This window comes from Glycine max, chromosome 5 (assembly GCF_000004515.6).
Source record: "Glycine max cultivar Williams 82 chromosome 5, Glycine_max_v4.0, whole genome shotgun sequence".
Lineage (NCBI taxonomy): Eukaryota > Viridiplantae > Streptophyta > Magnoliopsida > Fabales > Fabaceae > Glycine > Glycine max.
In genome coordinates, this window is record NC_038241.2 from 26,039,296 (window position 1) to 26,048,318 (window position 9,023).

General features: G+C 33.3%; 1 pseudogene; it reads right to left on the bottom strand.

The window, feature by feature from the left end:
* Positions 1–946: 946 nt before the first annotated feature.
* LOC100783183 (pyruvate kinase 1, cytosolic-like) lies at positions 947–8,804 on the bottom strand (annotated as a pseudogene).
* Positions 8,805–9,023: the final 219 nt, after the last annotated feature.

Below are 9,023 nucleotides of genomic sequence, written 5' to 3' on the forward strand. Positions count from 1 at the left end.
GATGATTTTGTTTTAAAACTGTTTTAGAATATTCTTTTAAAAAAAATTTAAAAAAATTGAAAATTTTAAGATGATTTTTCAATTTTTTGTAAAAATCATCTTATAATGTTTTTTTAAATTGAAAAAATTGAAGATTTTAAGATAAAATAAAATTTCTAAGACAATCTTTCGTAAAACCATCTTAAAATATCTTTTAAAGGAAATTAAAAAATTTAAAACAATAGATCATCAGTAACTTATTGTCTTCCCTTGTATCATAGAATACCCTCTTTTCTTCTTTGAGAACAATACCCTTGTAATGAACACGAAGGACACTGTCAAGAAGGGGACAATATATTGGAAAATCACCTGTTAGATAAAAAAAAAAAAAAAAACAACTGGCACTTAAACGTGAATGCAAGTATAAAATTATTTTAAAATAAAAACTTCTAACATACCACCTTAAAAAAGAACAATAATAAAAATTGTGGAAAACAAAATATGGTAAGTTGGTAACTACTGAACTTGTAGTATAATTAAAAATCTTTAATATAAACTGAAGCATATTTTCCACAATATTATTTTCCATATCTTTTTTTATTTAAAAACTAAAATTTAATTCATATATGTATCTAGGAAGGAGGGGGTAACACCACTCAATAGTTTCTTACAGAAAATAATTTGGATCAAAGCATTAATTATAGAATAACCAATTTTATGCAGTTCTTGCATGTATATATTCAGAAAAGTTAAATAAAAATAGTTGTGACCTGGTTGGTGGCTTTCGTTTGTTTGAAAAATATATTATACATAATTTTAATACATCTTAATAGACTTAAAAAATAATTTTGGATTAATATAAAATTATATGAAGCTAATACAAACATCTTACTTCACACAATGGAATTTGTTAAAAGTTTATTTAACAAAAACTCAAAAAGTAATTCATTAACCACCCTAGAAAGTGTTATTCATTCACCTTAATAGCTGCTCGTACCTAAACAAGTAGGATTTGCATATAAGAATTACCTTTCAAAGATTAAATAAAACCAATCACCAAGATAAGAAAGCAAAAGTAATAGACAAAAAATACTTTTTAACATGGAAGCAATCACTAGATACTAAAAACCAGCCCACAACACAAGGCTAACTTTAATGTGGGATCAAGGAGGATAAGATCCATGCATCTTTACCCTGTGAGCAAATGCTGATATTGCAACCAAAACACATGACCACTATGTCACAACTCACAAGACAATAACCTTATTTTTTGCACTCTCACCATTTCATGCACAAGGAACCAGCACAAAATAAAAAAAGGGGGAAAAGTTAAATGTAATTACTTCAGAGGATGCAATAGATTCCAAGTGGATCATGGGTTCTCCAACATATTTGACAGTTTTCTTAAAATAAAGATCTTGATTGAAAACTTTCTCGACCTGAAATAGAAGGTGGAGATCTCAACCAACATTTTGAGTGACTTAATGGCATTTCAAATAAGAGATTATTTTATGAATCAAAGTAACTCTGCCAACAAAGGATTCACATTCACATAAATAATGACACTATTATCCAAAGGTATTCTTTCAAACCACCATATGATAGAAAAAGCAAAAATGCTAGAAAGAAATAGATATTCAGAAAAAGAATAGGTGAGAACAACATAGTTTCCAACATTTCTTAGAAGATTTTATCTAAATGAAGTCGATAATATCTTCATCTAGTTAGATGAAACTTCAAAAATAAAATAATACACAAATTAAAGAAATGCTAGAAATCAATGATAAGTAAAAATACAGCAATTCAGTATATCAATTTCAAATTAGAAGTGTTTTTACATGATTGAAGTTGTCAAACCACAACACAACACTATGAGATACCAATTCCAAATTATTTAGGCAACAAAGCTCATAATACACAGAAGAATTTGATCATAAATGTTCCCGAAAATACAAAATCAACATCTAGAACAAACTTTAAGTATCAAATGAAATTAAAAAGCAATGAAGCGTACTTACTTCTGCACAAATTTTGCCAATTGTGGAAATAGTCTCAACAGGGTATAACCCGCATAAGGTCTCAGCACCTAGAAGTATTGCATCACTTCCTATATATTAATAACAGTTCAACAAATATCCATTAAATGATCCTAACAAAACCATGCAGAACAAACACTATAAGAAAACCAAAATCACTGTGAAGGGTCAAAATCAGAAAAAATCAAAGGACAAATGTTTATTGAACGTCTTTAATAATCACCTAATGAAGGTTGTTGGGTAACACAAACAAATGTCAAAACCACAACAAGCACACTGAATATATAGGCACCAATGAACCAAAAACTAAATGATAGAAACAAACAGGCCAAATTCTAAAAATGAAGATAGCAATATTTACTGCCTCTGATAGTCACCTACAAAAGGTTACAAGTTACCAAAACCAATGCTGACAACGCATTAGACAACTTCAAGGCTCAAGCAAATAGATAACCACTAAATGGAAGAGAAATGACATAAGTGAAATGTAGAGGGGGAAAAAATCCTGCATCACTCATTTATAGACCAGTTGTGCGTACAGTAATACAATGGAACTCATAACACGCTTCTTTTTTTTCACATACACAAAACTTTCTTATTTTCATCACTCTCTAACTTCTTCTCTCACTTTCACATATACACTCTCCTTTTCTTGGTATATACCCCATCACACTTTTCTTTGTGCTACACAGAAGACATGGCACTTTCAATTTCTCAGCTCACTTACATTGTACTTCTCACACAAGCACTTACAACACTGTACTGGAGCATTGCTTAAATTTCTATGTCCTATAGTTGGTTGAATTTTACTATTTTACAATATCTAGAATATTAAAATGTATAAGTCAGCCAAGTTACCATTTTCACAAGTCTACAATATTATAGACCATTGTGCCTCCAAATCCAATATCTACTAAAAATTAGAACTTTTGAGCATTAAATAGCGTTGGTTACAACTTTATTCTAATATGAAAATTTTAAGGTACCAAAATCTAAACTTAAAGAGAAGAGAAATATTTCCTGAACATGCTAGTAGTCACCAACCTAACTAGTGGCATTATATGACAAGTGACTTACCATCTAAAATAGCATTGGCAACATTAGTGGCTTCTGCACGAGTTGGTCTTAAGTTGTCAGTCATGCTATCCACAACACGTGTAGTCATGCTATCCAACAAATGGCAGTTGATTAACATCTCTGCAGGAATTCGCATCATGGAGACAGTTAATGATCATAACTCATAACTTCAATCTACACAGAAGATTATTTGCAAGAACCTCACCTTCTTTGGGGGAAGATCAATGACCAAATTCTCACGGGAAAGGATAATAGTAAATTATGAATAAATGTAGTTCAGCTCAACATTTTCAATTTTTGCAAATATTTGAGTCTGGCTTAGATCAACTAACTTTGTTATTCATTCACGTGCTGACATTTCAAATACAAAAAAATTTGTTAATAGAAAACCTGAAACTGTTAGTTTTGTAGCAGAAAAATATAATAAAAAAATAAGAGAGACAATATAATGTGAAAGAAATATAATGTTTTTTTATTTAAATTATTCTGAGCAGTCATACAGTATATAGCAAAACAGAAATAAATCACTTATTAATTTCATGAAAACTAAAAATTAAAACTGACTTGCTCCCAAAATATAGGAATCATTTATTGACTAGGTTAATCCATAACTGAAACAAATAAAAACAAAATATGCAGATACAAAAGTAATTTAAAGAAATTTAATACTCCTCCTTGTTTTAGGAACTACAAACTCCAATTCTTTGTCTGAAGGAGTTCAAATTTGTTGATAGGCAATGACTTTGTAAACATGTCAGCTAGTAGATCTTCAGACTTACAGTAAATTAAGTTCACTTCTCCACTTTGCTTCATCTCTCTAAAAAAATAGAGCTCGATGTTGAAATGTTTAGTCTTCCCATGACACACTGGATTGTTTGCAATAGCAATGGCTGTCTGATTGTCAACAAAAATTTCAGTTTTGTTTTTATGTATCATAGGCATCTCCTCCTCCATTGCAATTTTCCATTTTGGATCTTTTAGTGTTTCCTCACAGCTAGCAGGTTCATAAATTGCTACATTACATCTTTGATAGATGTCGGACAACAACCTTTTTCCTCTTATTGGAAGGTCATCTTCTAATTCATTCTGCATAAGCTTTGTTGTTTGCTCTCCGGGATGATTGTCTCCATTGTTGAGGAAAAACCCAGCTATTTGTGAGTTGTTCCAATCCCATTTTTGACCTTCATTGAAGTGCACATCTCTAGTGACTGTCATCTTTTTAGTTTGAGGATGATAGACTTTGTAGGCTTTTGAAACTGAACTGTAGCCCACAAAGATGCACGAAATTACTTTCTTGTCAAGTTTGTCACGCTTAATCTATGGAACATGAGCAAAACAAACACAACCAAACACTTTAAGAAAGGTTAGTGAAGGCTTAAACCCATACCAAGCCTCAAATGGAGTTTTATCATTCAAAGCCTTGGTTGGAAGCCAATTTTTCATGAAAATAGCTGTATTAGTTGCCTCTGCCCAAAATGTTTTAGGCAACTCCATCTCATGCAACATGCACCTAGCCATCTCCATCACGGTTCAGTTTCTCCTTTCACTAACTCCATTTTGCTCTGGAGTGTATGGAGCTGTGAGTTGATGTTCAATGCCAGCTTCTTCATAGAATTGATTAAACTTTGCTGAAGTATACTCCTTCCCAGTGTCTGATCTTAGAAATTGAATCTTGCAGCCACTTTGGGTTTCTACCATGTTCTTGAACTTCATAAATACTCCAACCACTTCATGCTTGAATTTTAAGAAAAAAATCCAGCACATTCTTGTAAAGTCATCTATGAAAAGAACAAAGTAGAGACTACATTTTAGTGATGGTGTTCTTTGAGGTCCTGCTACATCAGTATTAATTAGCTGCAACTTTTGAGAGGCTCTCCAAGCTGATTTTGAGAATGACTTTTTGATTTGTTTACCAAATTGACAAGCATTACAATTTGGTAAATTATCAGAAAATTCTGGTAAGCCTTTTGCCAAGTCCTTTTTTTTCATATCTAGCATTCTTTCAAGATGGCAATGACCCAGTCTCTTGTGCCAGAGTTCTATGGGACTGACTTGAGTGTAATAGGCTGCATATTCCTCATTTGTTGGATCAAACGAGAAGCTTCTATTTCTCATTTTAACCCTTAGAACGTCCCGGCCAGCAATGTCACAAATAAGACAATGTTTATGTTCAAAGAACAGTTTAAATCCCTTTTCAAGAAACTGACCTACACTTAGCAAGTTTTGGTCAATTTCAGGTGCATAAAGAGCATTTGAGATAAGTTTTGCACCTGAACTTGTTGAAATCGATATAGTTCCTTTTCCTTTTGCTTGAATATAATCACCGTTCCCAATCTTGATCTTCAAGACATTAATAGGCTTCAAATCCTTGAAAGCAAACTTGTCATATGTCATGTGATTTGTACAACCACTATCAATCAACCAACACTCTGAATTACTCGCCATAGAAAAACACGTTGCAGCAAAAATGTGATCTTCTTCATCTTGCTCCACAACTTGGGCATTGGCTTCAGGTTGCTGAAATTTGCTTTTACAAATTACAGCTTCGTCTCTAAGCTGATTGCACTTACTGCACTTTGCATCTGGTCTTTTCCAACACTTGAATGGTGGGTGACCCATTTTTCCGCAATGCTGACAAGGTGGGTAATTTTTCCTTTTCCCTTTACCTTTGTTTTGGTTGTTTGCACCATTTTCGTTGCTTGCTGACTGGTTCTTCTTGAAATTTTTCTTTCTGATGTTCCTAGAGTCATGATGCTTGGCTTGAAGTGCACCTTCAACCACACGATCTTCTCTCATCAGCCTTGGCTATTCTTGGGCTTGCAAGGCATGTACTACTTCTGCCAATGTGATCTTAGATAGATCCTTTGTGTTCTCCAATGAGACTATAGATGCTTCATACCTCTCCGGCACCGTTACTAAAAAAATTTCAACTATTCTGGAATCAGCAAAATCACCACCCAACAACCTTATCTTGTTGGCAATACCCAACAATTTGTTTGTGTAATCCTTGACTGTCTCAAACTCTTTCATCCTTTGCAACTCAAATTCCGTCATTAGATTAAACACCTGCATGCTATGTATTCTTTCATCTCTAGCATATTCCTTCTCCAGGTAATCCCAAATTGCTTTTGTTGATTTAAGAGCCATGATTCTTGTGAAGATGGTTTGAGAGACACCGGCAAATAGACACGACTTTGCCTTTTCCTTTTTTGTTTTTTTCTCCTTGTGAATTCTGATTTGGTTCATAGTAGGATCATCTGACAGCAAAAGTATGTCATAATCCTCTTCAACAGCTTCCCAAAGATCTAATGCCTCCAGGTAAGTCTTCATTCTGACTTCCCAGAGATCATAACTTTCCCCAGTAAAGACGGGAAGAATGGGTTGGGAAAAAATTATTTCAGAATCCATTAGAAATCAAAACATACAGGCTCCTTAAGAAGAGGCTCTTGATACCAATTTTTAGTTTTGTAGCAGAAAAATATAATTAACAAAGAAGAAGAGAGACATTACAATGTGGAGGAAATATAATGATTTTTTCTGATTCAAATTGTTCTAAGCAGCAATACAATATATAGCAAAATAGAAATTAATCACTTATTAATTTCAAGAAAACTGAAAATTAAAACTGACTTGCTCCCAAAGTATAGGAATCACTTATTGACTAGGTTAATCCATAACTGAAACAAAAAGAAACAAAATATGTCGTTACAAAAGTAATTTAAAGAAATTTAATAGAAACAACTATAGAAAAATAAATTAAATGACCAATTATGAACTCCAAAAGACTAAACCAAAGTAAAGAATGTGAAACACAAATTACCTAGTGAACATCTTCAGCATGCCTAGTATATGACAATGATAGATAATCAATTTTGTGTTTTACTCCCTAGGTGCTTATAACTTGCAAGAAAAGAATAATAGCCCACAACTTTAAAGAAGCCTATATTAAAGCACATGCAAACTATACATATTTTGATGATAGTTAACTTGTTAAAACATGGAAGTGAAAAGTAGAAATTACCTCATTGTCTTTATCACTGAGGGTAGGCAAGTCAACATGAATTTGAGAGGCATGCAAAGTGAACAATGACCCAGCCAATGTTGTCAAATTCTCTATAGTACAAATGACATCCTACCCTTTAACTTCAGATACCTGCATAGTTTCAAGTATAACTCAACATGCATGAAGGACTTCAACCATTCCTATTTATGTTATCCTATGCCATTGCTATTGATTTTGAAAATATCAACAAAATTTTAACTTAAATTATACCAAATCACAATGTAAACTCAAACAAATGGTTGATATAGATTTTTAAAAAAATGAAGGACACGACAATAAAAAAATGAAAAAGGGCTTATCGGAACAAATTTTATCTTTTGTGCCCAACTCATTATCTCTAGCCATACAGAAGTAGTTTCACTTCCTGTGAACAAGTAATGACCAATAAAAATGGTGTCTCCCTTCGTCATTGACTACAAACAATCCAAACAAGATTAAGGTTCAAACAATGCATGAGAAAAAAATAAAATGAGTCCACATAAGAAATGGATTGTATTAAATAACAAATTATAATTCAAGCAAAGGGCTTGTAAGGAATCATGCAAATGCAATTTACTATTTATAACACCATAAGCAAGATCAAAATCGCATAGATAGATGAAATTTACAGCTAGATTTAACTAAGAAAAGGTAGCAAGTTGAGATTGATTCCAATCCAAGCAAGACCACAAGAAACAAAGAGTAAAACTGACTAAAAGAAATCACACAGGTTAATACTCCTAGAAAATATGTACAAGAAAAGAAAGTCAATCACATAATATCACGAGAAGGCTGAAAACTTTAACAACAAACCATTGCCAGTCCATCGAGATTGATAGGCAATATTTGTGAAGACGCTTCTTTTCCCCAATTAGGAGTCAGAACAACCTGACCATCGGCCTAGAGCGAGACCACTTTCTCACTTTTGTTAACAACATGCATCTTTGCACCAAAAGTGTCCATCATGACCTGGCAAAGGCAACAACAATAGAGTAAGCAACACTCAACTTCTTTCCTATCACGTACAAGAAACCTAACCAACAGCAATGCATGCATACACAAATTGTAGGGACATAAATAGACATTTCCCATGCACTTAGAAAAACCTTAATCCTAACAAAATAGATGCCAAACATGTAAAAGTAAAACACAAGGGTTTCATTTATAACTTCTTCCCAAAGTAATCGACATTTTTAGAATGTTTATACCCAAAAAAAATATTATTTAAGTTATAAAAAACTTGCAGCATAGAGTTTCTTAGTAGTCTTGATAGCATTCATCAGATTCTCCAAAGTTTCCTGATGATATTCAGGGTCACCCTAAGAGAAGTCGAAATAAGCCACTACAATAAAAATAGGTAGATACTTTTACATCAAATAAGTGTTTAACAAATAGTGAAGAATAAAAAAAAGAGGAAAATATTAGAATAACAATGAAGCAAAAAGTAAGAGACAACATCATATACCTGGCATTCTAGCTTTAAGACAAGCAGAAGTAACCTCGACCGATCGAGATTTAGGACCTAGGGTATCAACGATCTTCGTCATCGCGGGAAAGAAATTGATGTTCGTTTGTTGTGGGTGTGAATGAGTGGGTGTTGAAGCAAATTGAGGAACTTTGATTGGGATTGGGAGTAGATGGAGAAGGTAGTGGTTGAAGTTGAAGCCATATTGATGTCGTCAACATCGATGTTCTTGTCGGGAAAATACTCACTGGTAGTCATCGACGTTTGTGACAAAGGAGACAAGGACGCCTTGTTTGGTAAAAAGGTACTCGATTCTAGAAGATTCTCTTCTATTCTTCATCGCGCTGGCAGAAACCACCGAGTCTATGGTGGTGGCTTCCTCAGGCCTTCGCTGTCTGGATCACCGTTGTGAGGAATTCCTATT